Source organism: Puma concolor, chromosome A1, assembly GCF_028749965.1.
Source record: "Puma concolor isolate L17-30 chromosome A1, mPumCon1.1.hap2, whole genome shotgun sequence".
In the NCBI taxonomy this organism is placed as follows: Eukaryota; Metazoa; Chordata; class Mammalia; order Carnivora; family Felidae; genus Puma; species Puma concolor.
The window spans coordinates 18,049,137-18,072,850 of NC_141667.1; the positions used below are offsets into that span (position 1 = coordinate 18,049,137).

A 23,714-nucleotide genomic window follows, 5' to 3' on the forward strand; every position below is an offset into this window, starting at 1 on the left:
TGAATTTAGTTCATCATGAGGAAATAAAAGCCTGGGATAAAATGCTCACTCTTTTTTCTGTATGGTATTTCTTTCCCTCTCTCACTCATACACACACACACACACACACACACACACACACACACACACACACTCAATCACATTTTCTCATCATTAACCTGTTATTAGTAACAAAAGAGAAGTATTCATTCATTGATCATAGGATTTATCTCTAGATGTCTAGATGGGATAAAATAACATAAATAAGAGCATGCCATATCTTGCTTTGCACATCACGTTTCAGAAGTTCTGGGGGAATAGTGTGTGTGTATGTATGTATGTAATTACACGTATAAAAGTAGAGATATGCATATATATGCATATATCCATATATACATATACTTTTATATACATAGGCTATGTGTATACATACATGTATTTTTAAGGAAAAATTAGAATTTTCTCTATTACTAACTGTAGTGTTCTACTCCAGGTAGCATCTGGTAGGCAAGCCACATATACAGTCACTTGAATTGACCTCCAGTAGGTGGGAGGCTTTAAACAGCTCTCAAAATCTCCTTATAGGTTCCCTTAAAAATTGGTTATCTGCAAAGGGAATAAGGGAATTAACTCCACCATGCAGATCAGGCTTGAACAATTCCTAAAAGAGCCTAGGTTCGGTTTCCTGCACCTTTTTCCTTTTCCTCTGTTCTGCTCTCTCCCTCATGATTAAATACCAGTGAGTCTGGTGCACAGTGTAGTTTCTCGTTGGGTCTTCTCTCCATTTATCTCACACAATAGACCTTTCCCCTTTCCAAAAACACTTGGTGTTCAGAGCAGGTCAGTTCCACTTTTCCAGTGCCAGTCATCATGAAAAGTTACCATGAGAAGATATTGATTAGTAAGAAATAGCTAGTTGCATTTCTAACCCTAGGGCCTATCATACCCCAAATTAAAGGGTGAAAATAATATTGGGAAGTTCAGATTTTGTCAGAGAGCTCCAGGGAGATGCTTAGGACGAGAAGTAGATTTCAGCAGTGCTACTTGTAGTCTGTTTAGGCAACTCTTCTGTTTTATTCTAAATTGGCTTCTATTGCCTTTGATGAAATCATGTATTAGTAAAGTGTCCTTATTACAGAGTCCTCATCTAAAATTACACTTTTAGATTATTATTATCACTTTTTGCTAAAATACATCTGTACAGTAAAATGTCTGGGGCAATTATTGCATTTCTGCTTCGAACTCTCCTTATACACAAAATCATTACCTTTAAAATGTATAAACTATTAAAACAAACATGTATTTTCTAATTTATAAATTTGTATGCTTCTTGCAGGAAATTCTTACACACTTCTTTCTTTTCTCATGTATCTGTGTGCAATCAGTTTGAAGACTATAAAAGACTTTCTATGGTGCTCTTCACTTGCAAACTGGTGGGATAAAATTCATTATGATAAAAATAACCCAATGAGGGGCGCCTGGGTGGCGCAGTCGGTTAAGCGTCCGACTTCAGCCAGGTCACGATCTCACGGTCCGCGAGTTCGAGCCCCGCATCGGGCTCTGGCCTGATGGCTCAGAGCCTGGAGCCTGTTTCCGATTCTGTGTCTCCCTCTCTCTCTGCCCCTCCCCCGTTCATGCTCTGTCTCTCTCTGTCCCAAAAATAAATAAACGTTGGAAAAAAAAAATTTTTAAATAAAATAAAAAAAAAATAACCCAATGAAATGTGTTATTTCTGTCACAATAAAAATCAGTCTCAGGGCGCCTGAGTGGCTCACTCAGTTGGGTGTCTGACTCCTGATTTCGGCTCAGGTCTTGATCTCGCAGTTCACGGGTTCCAGCCCTGCATCAGGCTCTGTGCTGACAGTGCAAAGCCTGTTTGGGATTCTGTCTCTCCCTCTCTCTGATTCTCCCCTTCTCCCTCTCTCTCTCTCTCTCTCTCTCTCTCAAAATAAATAAACTTTAAAAAAAATCAGTCTCAATCATGTTTGAAAAGAAAAAAAATACAGATAATTTATAATTACACCAAAATTCTTAGCTAAACAGCATAGATAATTTCTTTAATTTAAAAAAAAAAAAATCACACTATGTTTTTGTCTACCTACGTACCTACTTACCTACCTACCTACCTACCTACATATTCACATAGTCACCATTCACATCAAGGTGCCCATCTGAAGCACCTCAGAAGGCTCCTTTTGTACACTTTTTCAGTCAATCCCCCCAAAGAAAAGCACTCATGATGTCTAAGTGAATACACTATAACATTATCATTCTGTTCACTGTGCTTTCATTCCATATAGTTATTAACAAGGTTGACATTGGGCTTCAAATTCGGTATGCACCTTGCACACCAAATGAACACCTTTTATGAACATGACATACAGATGATAGTTCTGTTATCTGATAATTTACCTAGTGGAAAACACTACAAACAGGTATTTCTGACATTCTTCAAAATTGTTATGTTTTTTTTTTTTTTGTAGGAATCATAACTAACACCAAAAGAGCATAATGCCTAACAAACTGTTTCTGCTTTTAAAATTATACCTAGAAACAAAAATGCTGGGCCTTTTCCATTTGCATGTGTTGTTACCCTCCTGTCAGACTAAGGTCCTGGTTCCAAGACCTATGGAAATTCTACTCTTTATTACTACCTCGCTATAGCAATTCTGCTGTATCTAACAAGTAGTTGACACACAAGTCTCAGGCCTGATTTTTTAGAGATATCTTTTACTTTCATTGATACTGGCTTCATAAGAACAAAAATGTTTTTCATTCTGGAATTTCTTCTTGGAATGCCAAACCTATCTACCATTTCAATGAGTGCAACACTAACAGCGTCACCTTTTTAAACAACCCTCAAGATTCTGAAATGTTTACCATGCCTGAGAAGGTTTAATTTTCTTGGGAAGCAAGCAGAGAGGAAACTAGGGCCTAATTTTGGTGCCTTGGTGTGGGTCAGACGAAAGGGAGTGAATGGTCTTTCAATAGCATCAAGCTATAACGTGTCCAACAGGGACCCTAGAGACATGCCTGAACCTAGACACAAACTGTAGAGGAACAATGAAGCAGTGGGGATGCAGGGCCTGGGCATCATGGATAAATTATGGCATTTTCCTATGGAAGAAGCATTTTATCTTGCTTAGTGATTTGTTACTTAATCTATAATCCTACTTTTAAGAACCTGCCTATAGTCAAAGAATCAATATTTGACTTATATGGATCTGAGGAGGATGATAACCTATGCATAGAGAAGTATGCTTAGAATGGGGGGGAAGTTTTCCAAGTCAGGTTCCTCCAAAGACGAATGAGTGACTTTGTGAAGCAAAACATTTTAACTGTACTGCTTTTACCCAAACCAGTCTCCACGCTTCGTGAGCAGGATACTCCCATCACAGACACACACACACGAGAGATGGTGAAGAGGCTCGAGGTCTATAGGTGTGTGGATACTTCATCATGAGGGGCAGGTCTGTAAAACCTGGACTAAGAAAGGTCTAGAAGAGAGTGGCTGGAAGAAGGGGCTGTTAGCTTCTTAAGTTAGTATGTTGATCAAGACCAAGAGTAACATAAACCCTCATCACCCAACAAGCTTCACTTCTTTGAAGGGATTCGTGTAACACTCACATCACTTTTCCTAAGAGTTTTTGTGTTAACTTTGCATTCATTGCTGCTTAACTGTGATGGGTTCTTCTCCTCATGTCTGCTGATCAGAGCATAACTGGGTCTGTTTTTTGGTTTTGTTTTTGTTTATTTCCTTAAAATGTCTTAAAAAGAAATTGGCTTAGCATCTGGTAAGGAAAAAAATCCCAATGTCTAATTATACTTCTGAGTAAATTACATACAGAATTGTGGGATATGAAACCTGTTTACTCTTTTTTGTTTCTGACAGGAGATATTTCTCTATTAATATTATGTTCCTCTTTAGACACTAGTCCCAACATTTACCTTGGTATTGCATTTTTCTTTGTCTTTCAGATGTTTGCCTTTGGGGGCACTGATAAAAAAACAGCCACATTATATTTGGTGAATCTGCATTAAAAATCACTTCTTTTCCTCACAAGCTATTTAAAATGTCATTTGTGCCTCGTTGAGGCTTTTAGAAAAATCCAGAAATCTAGACCCAGGTGACCCACACTGTTTCTGCAAGGACTCTGACTTCTTTTTGAGGATTATGGTTCCAAGGAAGATTGCTTCTAAGTATCTGTGAAAGAAATATTTTCCAGAATTAACGCTGTTGTTTACTCTATATTGATTTTTAGGGTATTTCACTTCACCTCATCTAAAGGACAAATGATAAAGTATAGTTTAATTATGGTAGTATTAAATATCCTGGTGTAACCGTTCCTTAACTGTGAGAGACCAAAGAATATCTATTCAGGATATGCTTTTTGACTACTGATTCTCCAGGATAGGCCATTTCTATTGTTTGCTCTACCAATTATTTTCCTCTAAAGATCAAAAGCCCTAATAATAAGAGTTAGTGTCATTTCCCTGCACTAAATATCACCTAGCTATGAAATAAAAAGCTATAAGAGTGGTACTTTTAAAGAGAATGGACTTTTGAGCTAAAATATGCATGTTCATTGATCACAAATGGATGAGAAATGTCACCCAGTTATTACACAGAAAGGTGCTGATTGAATATAGGTGACCTTTACCAAACGTGTATGAACAGCTTTTGCTGTTCATTAACGGATAAGATATCTACATAGTCCATGAGGTGGATAAAATGTATGAAATACATTAGACAAATTTCAGTGGTTGCAGGCATGACAAATTTTTGAATTAACCTAATTGTTACCATATTTTTGTGTTTTTTGACATTTTGTAAAGGTGACACAGAGGAGCACAGTTCTATTCAGAATGGCAGGAATTCAACCGCCCAAGTGGAAGAGAGAAGCTTATGAATAAATGACTGCTTTTGAATTCAGAGAAGTACATTATCTGTATTTTTCCACAAATGATTTGTGTATGTCAGTGCCTGTCACCAGGAAAACACAGTAGTGAATGAAACAGGCACAGAGCCTGCCATCAGACAGTTTGGAATTTAGCATTATTATATGACGTAATGAGTTCTGTGATTGGAGTGTAAGAGGCTTACAGTGTGTTATGGAAATTGATAGGAGGGGCATTTTAACTAGACCCGTAGGGGTCAAACTACTTGGGTGAAGTGACATCTTCTGTTCTAAGGGTCAAGAGATTCAGCCAGGAAAAAAGTCAACTTAATGTGACAGGCAGAAAACTTGAAATCTCACAAAGGATGCCTGACAAATCGACTGGTAGGTGAGGCAAGACTAGAGAGGACAGAACATCCAGACTTTGCATACAGACAGATGCCTCAGGAAGGTCTGAATTATATCCTAAAAGAGATGGGGTATTCCAAGGGAAACCTTTAACACAGGAATAGTAAGATCAGGTTTGTATTTAGAGAGGTCAATATTCTGGCAGTAAGGGGCACTATTTTATGACAAGAAAGTATAACACAGAGACTACAAACAAGTAACAGATGAAGGTGGTATGAACCTTGGAGACGTAAAGGTGAAAATCCACGTGAGTGAGACTTAGACGGAGGAACTGAAAGGACTAGATATTGATTGGATATGTAGGGTACAAGAAGTGGAAAGGCAAAGATAAGAGCTGGCTTTCTAAGCTGACTCATTTGGACAGGTTACAGTATCATTTACTGAGATTGTGTAGAGAGATTACATAGAAAGACTTGGGGGTTAAGATGGGAAGACGTTTTGACCCCTCCCTCCCTTCTTCCATTTCTTCCTTCCTTCTTTCTTTCCTTCCTATAACACATAGACACTAATTATATCATAGCCAGTAATCTAGGTATTGAGGCTTCAGCAGGGAACAAAATAAGGTTTTTATCTTCACAGAGCTTACAGTCCCATTGAAGAACCCATCATCAGGCATAAGTGTTAAATATCAGATGAACAGTAAGGAGAAACAAAGGGAAGGGCTGCTATTTTGGGTGGAATGGTAAGAGAAAACTTCTGTGAGTAAATGATATCTCCTATTCAATTTCAGCTACAATCAACAACAACAAATTATTTCACAAAAGAAGTAGAGCTTCCGCCAGAGTAACACCTAGTATCCTACTTCTGGAATGAAAAGGTCAGAATGTTATTCCCCTAAGAATGTGAGTGACATTAAGTTTGAATAGTCCATTTTGAGTTTGGTTATCCAGCAAGGGTAGATGTAAGAATGTGGCCTTTTCTGTTAGGTTACAGCTGGAGGAAGGAGAACGTGAACATTTTTCCACGTCAATACTAGCAGATATGGCCATCCAGAGTCTGCCATTTTTAATTAACTCTGAAACTGAAATAAATGTGTCATCTAATAATGTAATAGAGTCCCTGAAAGTCACATATGGATATATAGTTGGCCAAACTTATCCTCATCCAACCCCTTATTTGGTTTTAACCTCTGAACTTTCACATGTCCTTGACCCAACATTTTAAGAGTGTCTTACTTTCTCTCCCTTGAGTTCCACAAAAAATGAATTTTCTCCTCTGGTATATTTTTATTTTGTTTTTTCATTTTCATGTTTCCATAATACATAATATATATGTACAAATATTATATATGTACATACATATATATTTCAAATTGAAGTAGTGAAAATAAAGTGCAAGATTCAGAATAGAGCACCAACATATCCGTCTCTCCCTTTCTCAAATCATTTAATGGGATCCCACTGTTTCTGGGTTGAAGGTTAAACTCCTTACATAGGCAAATATGAAGTTGCTTCTTCTTACACATACATTACTACATCGTCCTGTTAAACCAGACTAATATGGTCATGGAAGATGGTAGGAATTCTCTTACATTTCTGTGCCTTTGCACATAGTATGACTTCTGTTAGGAACTTACAAACCCACCTCTTCTGTCTAAATACAAATTATTCTTCAAATTAGAGCTCAGATAACTTCTTGGAAGTATCCCATGATCCCTCAATGTTAAGTCAGAAGCTACTCTGTACATTAATAACACCCTGTACCTATTGACCGTGATTGAACGCCAGACGGTATTGTAACTGCCTTTTCTCTTGTCTGGCTCCCCCATCCCACCAACAACAGGCAGAATACATCATGAATAAGAACTAGGGCTCATTGTCATATGTCCCTAGCATCTAGCGGAGTGCCTGACACTTAGGAGGTACACGATAGTGACTGAGTAAATTAAGTGGATGAATGTAAGCCTTTTAAGAAATGTGCTTGAAACTTACACAGTCCTAAGGAAAAGCACCACTATGGTTACTTAGGTACTTGCCTCAATTCTGACACATAGACCATGCAATTTACTGATTCAATTGGAACATCCATACATTCTTTTGTTCACTAGGTATTTTCTGAGAATCTGCTCTATACTGGGCACCATTCTAGGCATCAGGTTGCAGTTATGAATAAAAGAAACAAAAACCCTGCTTCATGGACATCACATTCTGATGTTTAATGTGAGTGGGGAGACAGATAATAAAAAAAAAAACAAGGTAACAAGTGTATGTTTAATGTAATATTAAACATTCTAGAAGAAAAAATATAGAAGAATAATAGGGAATTCAATCGGCAAGTTTGGATAATAAAAATTATATTACAATATAAATTATACAAAATTTGTGTCTATATTAATGAAATATAGTATTTCCCTTAGGGTTTTATAGGTTTTAGCAGTAAAAAGGAAATGTGGCAGTTGGAAATAGAAAAAAAAAGGTTAAATAGAGGAGAGAACTTAAATCAATATCCTTGCCATTTATTTTGGGGAGAGAAGAAGAAAGTTGAACTGACAAATAATGAAGTCTCAGGACTGCATTCCTAGGAATGGAGGGAACTGAAATGTGAGAAGTCAGCATTTTCTGCTAAGTTTTGAACTTTGGTATGGACTTAGCCTAGGTGGTGCTATGGCCAGAAATTTCTACACATTGGGAAGTAGGTTGGAAAAGCAACACTTGTCCTTAAAGATCACCTTAACTGCAAATAAATATTAGCAATGCTTACCTAAATATGTTGCTTTCTAAAGCACTCAATTATTTTATTTCCAGAATGGGTAAGTGGGAGTTCACAACAGATTGTTAAAAAAAAAAAAAAAAAAAAAGTTTTCTCAAGTTTGACCTAGCTCAGGACTTCCTATCACCATTCTTTGATGGAAAGAGTTTCTTGAGAAGTTTTATTGACTTGACACAGGTGAGCTGGGCTACAAGTCATGTCCTTGAAAATTTACCCACCTGTGGCAACCATAGGGCAGAGGGAGGCCAGAATGAGCGCAGCATTTCTCACTGAGCGACAGCCCTGTCATCCCTGTGAGGTTGTGAGAAATGCATACTCTCAGGCAGCACTCCAGAACCACTTGACCAAGAGCCCCAGATAATCTGCATGCCCACTCATGTTTGGAGTCGCTGGTCTACAGCTGCAATCCTCAACCTTGTCTGAATATTAGAATTACCCGGGAAATTGTTTCAATCACAGTAATTAGGTCACATGCCTATATATTCTGAATTTATCAGAATAACCTTCATATGTCTCAAAACTGTGGTTCCTGGGTTCTTTGTCAGAACTACTAAATCAATACTCCAGGTATGGGACCCAGGAATCTGCTGTTTTAAGATGCATAGTCACTGATTCCTCTATATATCAAATTGTAAGAATGTGGGGTTGAGGGCACCCAGGTGAGTCAGTTGGTTAAGCATCTGACTCTTGATATTAGCTCAGGTCGGAATTTCGTGGTGGCAGGATTGAGCCGCATGTGGGACTCTGTGTTAAACATGGTGACTGCTTGGAATTCTCTCTCTCCCTCTTTTTCTCTGCCCCTCCCCCACTCACATGCACTCTTGTGTGCACATGCTGGCTCGCTCTCTCTCTCTCTCTCTCTTTCTCAAAATAAAGAAACATTAAAAAAATGAATGTGTGGCATGGAGGATGGAAAACAATTAATTCTTTTGCAAAAATACAGATTTGCTATGCTTATTACTTGAATCAATTTAATCAATATGCAAAATTTGGAATATTTTTGCATATATATGCAAAATTTTCAACATTTATAATTAGAAGATTGAAATTGCATAAAACAGTATGGGTGAATTAGTGGATAGGAGGAAATGATAAGCTTGAATCTATCTGGAAAAAGACATTTAGATAATTATCTTCAAAACATTTTAAAAATATTTCACCAAATATTTATTATGCTCATAATAATACAAAAAAAGACATGCAACATGAATTAGTTTCTTTTTTAAGCAAGGAGTCAGCAAACTTCTGCAAAAGACAAAACAGCAAAAATCTTCAGCTTTGCAGCCTCTACAATATCTTTATGTTCAACTATTCAGCTCTGGTTTTGTGCATGCAAACAACCACTGACGAAAATAGAAGGGTTTCTATAAACTGTCTACTGAATTACTTTCTTTCAAGAAACATCCACTCATCTGTCTAAATCCAATAGAAAAAAATTGCATGTTCCTAAAATGCAAATACTGATATAAACATAGTGTCAGGAAGTGGTTTCAGGAGCTTCTGGTAAGGTCCCAGTGTGCATTCCTGCTAAAGAGAGATACTATCCCTCATTTTCTCTACGTGACAGATAAAGTGAGGGACTCATAACAAGGTTTCTCATTTATAATAACTATCATCTCCTGATGACCTGAGCAATTATATCAATTATCTCCTTTATTTCACACAACAGTGCTATGGATCAGTACTATCATTATGTTTTTTTTTCTTTTTCTTTCTTCTTTTTTTTAATGTTTATGTGTTTTTGAGAGACACAGAGGCACAGAGCATGAGCAGGGGAAGGAAAGAGAGAGAGAGGGAGACACAGAATCTGAAGCAAGCTCCAGGTTCTGAGCTGTCAGCACAGAGCCCGATGCAGGATTCGAGGCCATGAACCACAAGATCATGACCTGAGCCCAGGTCGGATGCTTAACCTACTGAGCCACCCAGGCGCCCCGTGGAACAGTACTACCATTAGATCCATTTTAAAAATCACAAAAAAAAAAAAAAACAAAAAAAACACAAAGTTTAGATACTTTAACTTATGTGCCTGAAGTCATAGAGCTAGAAATTACCCTTAGTGGTCATTTGAACCTTGGTAGTACTTGTACATCATTATAGCCACTACACATTTCTGTCTTATCCATTTTCTAATGAGACCATGAATACTTACGATGCTGGGCTGGTTATAACCTTTTAGTTTGCAAAAAACAAAGATTTACTCAGCTTAAATTAGTAAATGGGACTGCAACCATAGAGAAAAATGTTGAAAACAGGAAGTCTCACCACTGCACAGGGTGCCTGAAATATTACCCAGGATAACACAGCTTTGTTACCCCTCCACAAGAAAGCTCTCCTTTCTTGTGCTTAGCCATTATGGTGACTCAGAAAATGTGTCTCACCTGACATAAAGGAATAAACCTCTTCTTTCTTTTCTACAAACCTCATGACCTCAGCTTATTCATGATTTCTGCAGACTACCATCTGTGTTTTTCAACTTCTGCTCCTGCCCACCAACTGCTGTTATCCACATTTATTTCAGATTTTAAAAGTCACCAAGTCAGGTATTTATTACCTAATAGAGAACATCCTACACTGGTCTGGTTCTTTTGTCATCCACCTGGTATCCATTGGCCATCCCAGAGATGTTTGTTTTACATCTCTGGTCAAATCTACTGTGACCAGTGGGTCTTAGACACATAGTCATATTTTTTGGATGAGGATACCTGTGCATTGTGGACATAACAAACTCCTATGCAATACTGATTTTAACAGATCATGGTCATTCTTTTGGAATAGTAATAAAGGGGGTTATCTATCTATCTCCACACACACACACACACACACACACACACACACACACACACGTGTATATATATGTGTGTGTGTGTGTATGTATATATATATATATATATATATATATATATATATATATATATATAATTTGTTTTCCTGTTATTGTTATATGCACCTAGGATAAGCCAATCCCTTTCTAAAAACACTAGAGAATGGAAAGTAAGCTGTAAGCTGGCTGGTAGTTGGAGATAGATAGATAGATAGATAGATAGATAGATAGATAGATGATAGACAGATCATGTTTCTAAAAATTATTGAATCCAATATTCACAATATCTGTTATAATGTTATTTTTTTAAATGTTTGGGAGTATGTTGGAGCATAATAAATGGTATTTTGTAACTATGCAACCTAACTTCCAGTTACATCTCAGTACATCCTTGGATATGATAGCTAATCATTATTGATTTTCCAGGTCGGGGCGCCTGGGTGGCGCAGTCGGTTAAGCGTCCGACTTCAGCCAGGTCACGATCTCGCGGTCCGTGAGTTCGAGCCCCGCGTCAGGCTCGCATCGGGCTCTGGGCTGATGGCTCGGAGCCTGGAGCCTGTTTCCGATTCTGTGTCTCCCTCTCTCACTGCCCCTCCCCCGTTCATGCTCTGTCTCTCTCTGTCCCAAAAATAAATAAACGTTGAAAAAAAAAATTAAAAAAAAAAAAAAAAAAAAAGAAGATTTTCCAGGTCAGTCCTAATTTTGTGACATCTCTTCTCTTTTGTCATAGACTGAACAAAATTTTGGTTTGGATAATGTCACAAATCAACATAATTAGCTATAGTAAATCTCTGCATATACATGGGAAGGTTTACATAAAGTCAGTAGAACAAATAGACTTCTGTACACTTAAATATTAATTTTCAGTCACTTTCCAACATTCAATTCCAGCCATTAGTTTATCTTTTCTTTCTTTTTTTTAATTTTTTAAAAATGTTTTATTTAGTTTTGAGAGATAGACAGAGTGCAAGCAGGGGAGGAACAGAGAGAGAGGGGGACACAGAATCCGAAGCAGGCTTCAGGCTCTGAGCTGTCAGTACAGAGCCCGATGCGGGGCTCACATCCACGAACCATGAGATCATGACCTGAGCTGAAGTCGGATGCTCAACTGAATGAGCCGGCCAGGCGCCCCAGTTTATCCTGTCTACTATTGTGAGTGTCTTTTGCCATGAACATGAATTCTTCTTAACTTTTCTTTTAATCTCGTTTCACAGAAGTGGCATTGAATTTATATCACTACGTTATAATTTGATTTTATCCTGAGAGTATGTCCACTGCTCCCGATACTAAATTTCAGTTCCAATTATCCACATGGTAGAGAACTTTATCTGTTAGTGGTAGTCAGGATCAGCTTGATGCAAAGACTCCTATACTGACTTCTTTCAGAACCAAAAAGAACAAAGTACATGCTTATTTCAAAAACTGGTGGTTATGGAATTTACAAAGTCATTTTCTTTGAGTAAGTCAAGAGTTAAACTATTTTGAAGGTAATATAATTAAGCTGTACTATCTTATAAATTATCTTAAAATATTCATGAGTGCCACATCAAACACTGGAAAAGGTCACAACATACTAGGTGATATAAAAGTACAGCATAAATATTAGGAGCTTTAAATGCAGGCCGATCGGAGTGTGAATCAAAGGTCCGCTGACTATGGTATGTCCTTCCCTCGGTTACCTGTCCTCTCCCAGCCTGAATCTCCTCATTGGAGATAACCTTGATGTTATCAATTTTACTTGATGATTATGAAACTATATATGCAAAGTTTATAACCCAGCTGTTTGTCATTTAGAAAACTTGTTAGACACTGCTTGTCCCTATTACCTTTTATTGAAAATGTCACAAAGAGAAAAGCAGGTTATAAATCATAAGGAAAGTTTTAACAGACTTTTTGGTTTAAATTTTAAAACTGTCTACTCTAAGTGAGTTTATCCTCTAAGATGTTTTTGGATCCCACAGAAGGAATAAATTACTGTCAAATGAATGAAAAATGGGATTCAATATAGAATGTAGAGGTAAGGGGGCACTTGGAGATAATATAATAAGTGAGGAAAAACAAAAAGAGAAATCTGATTGAAGAGTCAGGTGCTACCTAAAAGCAACGACTCCTAAAATTCAATTGTACCCAATATTTTCTCCATTTCCTTTTTAGCCTACATAATGCAAATTAAGACAACATCTACAATCATAAAACCTCTTTAAAAACTTCAGGTATAACTTTTTAATTTTTATCTTTATTTATTTTGAGAGAGAGAATGAGCAGGGGAGGGGCAGAGAAAAAGAAAGACAGAGAGAGAGAGAGAGAGAGAGTATCCCAAGCAGGCTCCACACTGTGAGTGTGAAGGCTTGAACTGAGGAACCGTGAGATCATGACCTGAGCAGAAATAAAGAGTCAAACGCTTATCTGACGGAGCCACCCAGGTGTCCCTGGGTATAACTTTTTAAATAAGAACTATAATTGCCTTCATTTTTAGACTTATATATTTCATTTATACACTGACACATCTTTCAATAGTCATACACATCAACAAAGTACATCCAATAAAAGTTCACTGGGTAGGATACCACCATCAATTTTGAACTCTGCACAAGGATAGTCGATAATACAGAGATAGTTTAAGCATTGTAAAAGTTTGGTCATGGCAAATGTGGCCTTGTGTGGTTAATGTTGTCTCTTTCTATGTATCAATAGTACTAAAAAAATAAAAATTTAAAGTTAAAAAAAAAGGAAGAAGAGTAAGATGAAGACAAAACCTAGTAAGAGCTAACTGTTGTCAACACATTTCTCTCAGGTATCCTTGAATCAGTTGAGAAACCAACTCTCTGGAGAAAAGACACAGAAGTCTCAGTGTAGCAGAGGCAGATGAATGTCTTCAGTCTTTGGCTAAAAAACATTCAGACAACCAGCAAACACATGTCAGCGCCTATGGGTATCCTGAAAATAGTTTATTCCTGTGAGAGAAGTAACAACATCGACATCAGCCTGAAAAGCTCTCTAGAGAATTTCAGAAGGATGGCCAATTAAGATAAAGAGTGTTTTGACATCTTAATAAAATGCTACATCTGAGGATAACCATAGGAGAAGGGTAGAATCACCATTTCATGAAATATGAGTGCTCATTCTAGAAAAGCAAGTTTAAGATACCATGTAAGTCTTTACATGAAAGCAGCTAGATATTTATTAGATAAATATTGTGTCTTAGCAGAATAGAGTGGTTATTGAAATTCAGTGTGTGTAAGTATGATATGTACCTATACCTTAACTAATGTTTCCCTGTTTGAAAATCATTTTGAACTACTACATTATAAAAAGGTAAGTGGTTGCTATCATTCACTCACACCATGCTTAGGGTACTAATCAATCTATCATATCTAATTACAGTGATAGAATTACTGTAGTATTCTTGATTACATAGAAATTTACCATAATATGGGATAAAACCGTTAGATTATATGTGCAAAGTAATATAGAAAAAAGTTCACATAATTGAATCCAACTTTGAAAAAAAAACTCTTCCATTCTCTCTGGATATTCTTAAACTTAGGAGAAAAATAGCTTTAGAAGAAATAACATGTACCAGTTTATCCTAATTGCGTAGATAATTGCCCTAAACTATGTACAAAGCAAGCTTAACCTCAATTCGCTTTAGTTTGATAACAGAGAGCAACCTCAAACATAAAAGCCAAGATTTCAATAAACACACGAATGTAATCTCTTATTGGAGAATTCTCCTTTCAAAAATAAGCATTTTAGAGAGAAGTTAATTTTTCTTGTCTTTCCTTTTATTAATCTATTTCAGAAAAGAAATTGTTCTCTTCTACAAGAACCATAAATCCTATCAGTGGTATATTAATTCTTTTTGGTTTGTTTTTAACAGTTACATCAGAAACTTTATCATTTTATATTTTAATTCCTAAATGGACACTGTTAAAACATTCGGGGATTAGCCCTAAATCCTTTAACCCACAGGGAGCCCGGGAACATTGTTAAAGTAGAGAGCTGCACAAAATCTCAACTCTCATTTGCAAATTTTCTTTCCATCTAATTTAACTTTGAAGCGTTTCGACTCAGAGATTTCACCATATGACATCAACAAAACACTTCAATCAAAATCAAGTTACCTTAGCGCTGCACAGTTCTCCAGATTACTAAAAAGGTAAAATGAGAAATTCACTCTCTTTTCATATTTCCCTTTATTTTCTCTTGATGCAAGGCAAGCCTGTTCGTATTTCAAGAGAAATTGCTCTGGCATCTCATTATCCCCAAATGCCGGTTTTCATTCTAGGACACTTGCTTATAAACTAAGCCTTTTCCTGGCATAAACAGTCACTTGCTGCAGTGCAGAATATCAGTTTGGTCAGAACTTTCAATGCAGAAATTCAGGGCGATGCAGTCCAGCTCTCCCAGCACTTACCTTAATTGAAATATTCTCTGTGAAGGAGGTGAGAAATCAGTCAAATCAACCGTGAATGGGGTGGGGAGATGGAAGTTTTCGATCAACACCCTCCAAGTAGCTGCCTGCGGGGCGTCTTTTTCCTGTTTATGTAGAGCCCCTCACTGTCTGCGAGGACAAAAAGATAAGCTGAAATCCTCAGAGGTTCCAGTGAGTAAATGAGGACTAAGCGATGTTTCCTAACGGGAGATCCTCCGCGAGCATGCTGCGTTTGGTGGCTCCCTAACTGCTGTGATAGGCTCCTGTCAGGTCCCTGGAGCCCGGCGATAATCATTGACCTGATTAGCAGGGAACACTCCCTGTGCGCAGGCAACACACGCGGAGGGTTGGTGGGTCCCCTGGGAATCGGAAAAGGCACCAAGGCCACTTGGGAATCTTGTCTTTTCCAGCCTAATGGATGAACTACAGCTAGGACTATAATGTGCAAGGAGATGAGCCACAGTGTTAAGCCATCGGAGGACTTTAAGAAATGTGCTTTCTCCTGCTGTTTTGCAAGGTGCATTCCTGTTAGAGATCAGGTACAGTGAAACAATTAATAGCCTGATAGAGCGGATTTGTAAGAAAAGCCTAAAGCTGAAAAATGTTTAAAGCGATGTGATAAAAGAGATAGCTGCATTTGTCTTTGCTCCGAGCCTGGTACATACTTCAACCTATGTCTACGTAAAATGAATTTAGAGGTTTATCGCAGCCCTCCAGAGTGCAACTCTCTGATTTATTAAAAGTATTCATACTAAATAAGCTGGTTTGGCAGTTTCTTACAGACACGAACACTCAAACCAAGGCATGGAGAATACAGCATCGCTTGTGCAGTTTTTCAAAGAGCATGTTAAGTTAGCAACATACTTACAGAAATGTTTGCATTATACTATTAACCCGAGTAACGTGGGGGAGTAAGACATTGCACCTAACTGAATCATCTCTTCTATTATCAGTTGAAATATCGATTTCTAAAACAAAAACAGAGTATGAGAGGATCCAAAATGTCAAGCACTTTATTTTTTTCCAAAATGTCAACCATTTTGATATAGTCATGTGCCCTTAACAACCTGCTGATATCTATCCACTGACCACCTGAGAAGCCCTTCAACATCTCTGACTTTAAAAGTTACCACTTCCCTGAAGAGATCTAATTTCTCAAAAAGGTCACATAACTAAATGCCAAAGCCCCAAATGGTTAATTTTTGACAGCTCTCACTTCTATAGGAGAAAATTATTCAAATAACATAAAAAGAACAGATGAAAAAAGTCATTTGCATGTCTTGAGGGTGAGAAAAATCTCATTGCCAGGGAGAAAACTGACAAATGTCCTCTCACAATGGTGCTGTGTGATATGTTCAGCATTTCTGCTTTTCCAAGGAGGTTTTCGCTTGGGACATATGGCATTCCCTTGATGTGTGTGTGTGTAAGACAGACAGGGTTGGGGGAGGCTGCATTTGCATTGTAATATTTTAATATTAACATATATCTTGGAAAAAACCGCCAAGTTTCAATAAAGGGGTGCACAAAGCATGATAGAGAATGTGTTTGCCTTACATATTGCCAAATAAATTTCATAAAAGGATTTCATTAAAGGACAAGCTCTTTGATGACACTTATTGGACAAAATAAAACTTCAGCATAACTGAGTTGCTCTAATAGGACAGACACTTGAACCTAACACAGATGCACTGTGGAGAAGCCCCAGGACAAGGGCTGAGCCTGTGTCCCTCGGAGAGGAGGTCTCTTGCTCCCTCAGCTGGTGGAGGGGGAGAGATGAAGGGGAAAAAACCCAGTCGATACACTTCAGGAGAGGGAGAGTAACTTCTGCTGCTGCTAAGCAGGAAATCCATTATCCAATTATAGACTGGCATTAGAGTGTTCTAGTAGAAAAGAGGCTGCTTAAATCAAAATTGATGCACATAAATTGTAAATAAATAGTCAACAGGAAATACAACTGCAAATTCTTCTGTAAGGATCCTGATTAGTTGTTAACACAGCGCTTGTAAATGAAAATCTGATGGATTCCATGGTTCTGATATTTGGTCGGCCATGCAGTTAAAGCCCTCTGTTCTTGTACTGGTCTAAGCCTCATTCTGAAGATCTTTAATAGTGACCTCTTTTTAAAGCTTTTTAATTAAGACGGTGCTTATTTTCTTAAATATGTGGTTTTTAATTTTTTTTTTATTACATTTCTTTCTTTTTGAGAGGCAGAGAGCGAGCCGGGGAGGGGTAGAGAGAGAGAGGGAGACACAGAATCCGGAAGTAGGCTCCAGACTCTGAGCCGTCAGCACAGAGCCCGAAGTGGGGCTCAAACTCACGAACCAAGATATCAAGACCTGAGCTGAAGTCAGACGCTCAACCGACTGAGCCACCCAGGTGCCCCAAGACAGTTCTTATTTTCTTGAACCCTATCCACCAGTAATTATTGTCCCTGCTAACTTCAAGTGCTATTTGAAAAACTACACAAGCAATGCTCTAACAAGTGTACATACAGTTAAGATAACTTTGTTCCATAGTAGAAAGTTTCTACCCGGAAAGCCCCAACGGCATATGACTGCACTGATGCTTCTTCTAAATGACACAGGCTCCAAGTATCTTTCACCTTAAACCTTAAACATTTTCTACAGACAACAGGAGTGATTCTGCAGTGTTCTTTGTTAACCTATGTTGAATAAATAATTGATTTCATGTGGAAGTCCACTTGTGAGTGACAAAGTAAAATGATACTATTATGTGGGGAGTATGGCAAAGATATGGTAGTGATAGTTATAGATACTACATGAGAAATGCTTTCCACATGTCAGATATTTTGCATGGACTTTTACTATAGCTGCTGTCCATGGATCCTTAAAATAATCTCATTAAGCAGATATTATTATTATTACTTTTAAAAATTTCTGTTAAGTAAGCTAAGATTCTGAGAAACTAAAGAAATTTATCAGTGCCTTCCAGCCAGCAGAGAGCAGATTCAGAATTAAATCGCAGATCCTTTCACAGTAAAATCTTGTGTTTAGAAATGTCCAAACACTAAAACCAACAAAAAATACTTGCTTCTAAATGAATAAGAAACTTTTCTTGTTTTTGTGATTTGAAAAATACATTTACATCTTTCAAAAATTAATCTTGTAAATTATGTTTGATAAAATATTATTTTGTAATATTTTAGCCACAGTAAATAGTTATGTATAACTTAGTTGAAAAAGAAATCCAACAACAAAATTTCTTTAGCCTAAACAACCTAGAAGTTCCAAATGATGTCATTTCATCAGCACAAATTGTTGCAACAACAACAAAAAATCCCTTTTGCAATTCATCCTCCCTCTTCCTCAGAAATAGTAATTATTGTTTTCTAAACTGGAAAATGACCCTATCCTAATGCATGGCTATCCCAAGAACACTTACTAAAAATATAGTAGGCCAAAATTTTGATCATTTCTGATATCTCAGTTCTCCAGCAGAAGTAATGCAACAGCAAAGTTCATAGGAATTGTGGAGTTGAAGAATTCATTTCTAGTGTGTTTATGCATTATCTAGAAGTTTCTTGAACCTCATTTGAATCCTACCATTTCATATGGCCTGCTGAAATTCTCAGACACATTCATAATCTTACAGAAAAATACTGTGACCACACTTTTTCAAGGCTTCTAATAAAAATTCTGTCTAAAAGAAAAGAATGATGATAACTCAAATTAATTCAGACCTTAAACTTTGCCAAGAAATTTCCCACCTATCATCTCATTTGATTTTTACAGGAATCTTTTGATATAACTTACGATAAGTATTTTATTCATATTTTAATGATGGGGAATTAGGAATAAAAAGAGCCAAGTAATTGTCCTTTGGTCTTTGGCACTTAGTGGAAAATCTGATGTCTTCCTTTCCCAGACAAGTCTTACTGGTCTGCACTGTGTCTAAACAATATGCTTGTCAGTGTCACGTTGTAGTCAACACTCCAAATGGGTATTTAAACGGAAGCCAGTCTTTCTTCATTTACTTGGTCTGTACTAACAAGCGAGGAATTGAGATTATCGTGTAATAAAGGAAAAACATACTCTAAGCCGATAGGAAGATTGTGATTGATACGCACAGAAATTTCTCCGCTTAGATTTCTCATAGGCATTCATGATCTTGATTATTATGATATTAAGACGATTGTGTTGATGTTTGTCTTATGATTCTTATATGAATCTCATCTTGCTTCTCTGTGGACTTCAGATTCAAATATTACCTCCCTGCATCATTTTTTTTGGTGACTTAATTATCAGGAGAAAGGAAATCCCAGAACTTTAGTGTTAATTGTTTTAAATTAAAAATAAACAAATTGAGGCACCTGGGTGGCTCAGTTGGTTAAGCGTCCAACTTCAACTCAGGTCATGATCTCCTGGCTTGTGACTTCCAGCCCTGTGTCTGGCTCTGTGCTGACAGCTTGGAGCCTGGAGCCTGCTTTGGATTCTGTGTCTCCCTCTCTCTGCCCTTCCCATGCTCAGTCTCTCTCTCTCTCTCTCTCTCTCTCTCTCTCTCTCTCTCTCTCTCTCCCTCTCTCTCTCAAAATAATAAACATTAAAAATAAAAATAATTAAAAAGAAATAAATAAATAGTAAATAAAACAAGCAAGGGACCTAGCAAAGTATTAACAAACTGACCTTTTGCCAGCAGCATTGAGTTAACTACTAACACTGGGCTGTTTAGTCAATACGAAGAGATTCTCATATGTTATACCTATTTCGGCCTAGGTGTAAGAATAAGTGTGGAATGGCTGAATTTAATAGCCTTTAAGGTAAATTTTTCACATTTTTGAGGCCTGCTTTATTCACACATGCCCATGAATTTGAAACACTATGAACTCCTGGAAATAAAGAAAAACTCAACTGGCTATCAGAAGCTTGGACTATGGTCAAAATTCCGGCACTACAAGCTTTGTAACCCGGAGCCATTTCAAAAGCTTCCAGTTAAAATTTTATTGGAAAATGTGAGGAAATTAGCATATGTTATCTCTACGATTTCATTCAGCTATTAAATTATGTTATCTATTTGGCTAATAATTTGGAATATCTTTTCTACTTAATTCAGAAATAATCAAGCCGCCAAGAAGGAAAGGATATAAGCAAATACACTCTTTCTCCCCTCTCCCACCCTGTCATATCCCTAACAATTTTATTCTATAAGTAACATTATGGCAAGAATATTTTGTTTTCATAGCTCAAGTCACTTAAGAATCAGCCAGGAGTCATTGATTTGATGTTGCACATGGAATACATGAAAAAAAATTGCTATTTTTTTTTAAGTAAGTATAATCATTCCTTTGAAAGGACACTGTTGTCATATTACACCTAGAATGGATCCTTAGCCTTTTCTTTTATTATCCTGGTCATTTAAAAATGAACGGCAGTTTAATTAAGATTAAAATTAACTTACATTAAGGAACATAATTTAAAAATGAACATACCACATCAATATGTTATATTTTTAAATACATATTAAGTTCATTTTTTAAAATGTTTCAATGTTTCTTTATTTTGAGAGAGACAGAAAGTGAGCAGGGGAGAGGCAGGGAGAGGCAGAGAGAGAGCGAGACACAGAATCTGAAGCAGGCTCCAGACTCTGAGCTGTCAGCACAGAGCCTAACGCGGGGTTGGGACCCACGGACCATGAGATCATGACCTGAGCAGAAGGTGGACACTTAACCCACTAAGTCACCCAGGCACACCAAATTCATTTTTTTAATGTTCATTTATTTTTGAGAGAGAGAAAGAGAGAGAGAGTGTGCATGCATGCACAAGTGGGGGAGAGGCAGAGAGACAGGGAGCAGAGGATCTGAAGTGAAATCTGCACTGACAGCTGACAGCCTGATGTGGGGCTTGAACTCACAAACTGTGAGATCATGACCTGAGCCAAAGTGGGACGCTTAACCCACTGAACCACCCAGGTGCCCCAATATATTTTGTATTCTTAAAACCACATTTGCACTTCAGTAGGAAGTTAATTTAAAATACAACAAAAAAACACATTACATAATTAAAAGAAAACAAGTGACTTTTGGTAGACACAATTGCTTGGTATTTTACCCTTTTCCTGTTAGCTCATATTGATTTTACTTTGCATCTTATAGATATGATTATAAAGTACAAACAAAATGAAGTAAATATTATGTACAACCTTAAGATTATTAAATTCAATTCATATCAAATTCACTTAAAAACCACTGAAAATTAGTGATGTCTAGAATTATGTGTATAAATTTCTTTTTTTAAAATTTTTTTAATGTTTAATTTATTTTTCAGAGAGAGAGAGAGAGACAGAGTATGAGCTGGGAAGGGGCAGAGAGAGAGAGGGAGACAGAATCCACAAAGCAAACTCCAGGCTCTGAGCTGTCAGCACAGAGCCCAATGTGGGGCTCGAACCCGTGAACCACGAGATCATGACCTGAGCCGAAGTCAGACGCCCAACTGACTGAGCCATCCAGGCACCCCTATGTGTATAAATTTCAAACCACACACATTTTTAGCAATGACCAAAAACAAGTTATTAAAGAATTGCACATAAAATACTACATAATGAACAGTATTCCTTAATAGAATAAAAGAAAGGTGTGTTTATGTCCTTATTGAGCAGATATTTTGACCCTCTGTGGAGAGCCAGAAAGGAGGGAAGGGAAGCCCAGTGATTGTAAATTTATGGAAGGTAGAAAGATCCGGAAGTAGTGGAGTGAAAAGTACTATCAAATGAATTTCTGTTCATTAAAAACTAAGACTGAAAAAGTCCTAATTTACATGGACCTCTTAATTCAAAACTATATATTTAATTGTTTAAAGTCATTTCTGCTACCATGCATCTGTTAGCATCGGTAAAATTAAAAAGAAAAAAAAAACTAACAATACAAAGTATAGACAATGATGCAGAACACCTGTAACCCTCACACACTGCTTGAGGGAATATAAAACATACAACCACTTTCAGCAAACATTTTGGTCATTTCTTGAAAAGTTAAACATACACCTCTTATGTGATGCCACTATCTCATTCCAAGGTATTTATCCCAAAGAAGAGAAAGCATCTGTCCATTCAAAGACTGATATACAAATGATTGACTTTATTCCTAACAGCAAAAAATTGGAAACAATCCAAATGTACCAATAGATACATGCATACAGTGAAACACTACTCGTCAGTTAAAAGGAAAAAAAAAAATACTTCTATACTTGAAAACTGAACCACACGGTCTTTATGTTGACTGAAACGAGCCAGACACAAATAGTATATAAGGAACTACTATATAATTCCATTTATAAAAAATTAAAGATATGGAAACTAAATCAAAATGCCAGAAGCCAGGAAAGTGATTGGTGGGGGATGGGGGTACAGCAAGGGGTCACAAAGAGATGGTGAAAATGTGCCATATCTTGATTACGGTGTCAGAGGTATACACATCTGATTTGCACTTTACATGTGTGGAGCTTATTTTACAGGCTACACTCAGTAAAGGTGCAAAATTACACACCTTCCTCAATTTTTCTTCAATGAAACATTACTGTGATTAAACTGTTCATGCTGTATTACATCCAGAATAAGGTAACAACGCGCACGCCTTGAACTCTACTTCCTAGTTTCTACAGGAGCCATATTTGAGATGGAATAAAACCACCTACTTTATATTTCTAACAGTTTCTTAAGTTGTACACAGCATTCCTCATTCAATCAAAGTTTAAGACAACTTTAAACTTAATGTCCTGGTACCTATTCAGATAATAGTTCAGTAAAATTTTATATAGGCAAATAAAGTGCTATTCCATTTCAAACAATGGCTGCTGTGAAATGCTTAATTCCTTCTTGATACACGTATATCATTGTCCATTTATTTCTAACTTCTGTTTAATGTGTATTGAAATCTCACCATACCGTATCTTCAGCGTCTATGCCACAGCAGGTGACTCTATATTACAGAAAAATAATTGAGCTTTCTCAGGCTCTAACCGCATTTGACAGGCCTTAAGCTGAAAATACTTTATATAGCATCGTAAAGCTGATATTGGTACAGAGTGGCTTTACAGGATCTCCCTCTTGTTCTTATTTACTTATTTACTAAATTGAACTTTTTCTTTGGGTTTCATGGTGACTCCATTAACTTCTGAATACCGTTGTCTCCTTCCACCCGCAGTTACGCTGACGGTAATATCTAGTTTCCTCTCCTGTCAACTTGTTTTTTTTTTTTTTTTTTCACTCTCGGCAAAAGTCAATAATTTGCTGCCGCCGCGTCATAAAGAACAAGGGACTTCTATCTGCCTTGCTGACTCTGTTTTCCTTATTAAAATAATTTCAACTCTCCACAGGAATACAGGGTCTTAACATACCCCAGACTGAAATAACATTTGTACTCTCTTGCGTACATCAAATATATGGACTAAAGTTTTTGTAATAATGGTGCAGCGGTAAAAATTGTGGTGACAACAGCAGCAACTTGGGGGGC

The 23,714-nt window shown here is 37.1% G+C and overlaps 1 protein-coding gene across 4 annotated transcripts in view; it reads right to left on the bottom strand.

Moving 5' to 3' along the window:
- Window positions 1–23,714, bottom strand: part of CDH12 (cadherin 12) — a 1,063,313-nt gene that overhangs the window by 382,800 nt on the left and 656,799 nt on the right. Inside the window, exon 3 of one of the 4 annotated variants that reach the window (XM_086676368.1) lies at window positions 15,233–15,379. The exons of 1 other annotated variant lie outside the window; for it this stretch is intronic. The gene's annotated coding sequence lies outside the window, so the exon portion shown is untranslated. Of the gene's footprint in view, window positions 1–15,232; window positions 15,539–23,714 lie in introns of those variants that run through there. 2 more of the 4 variants (XM_025924779.2, XM_025924778.2) reach the window with 2 other exon arrangements.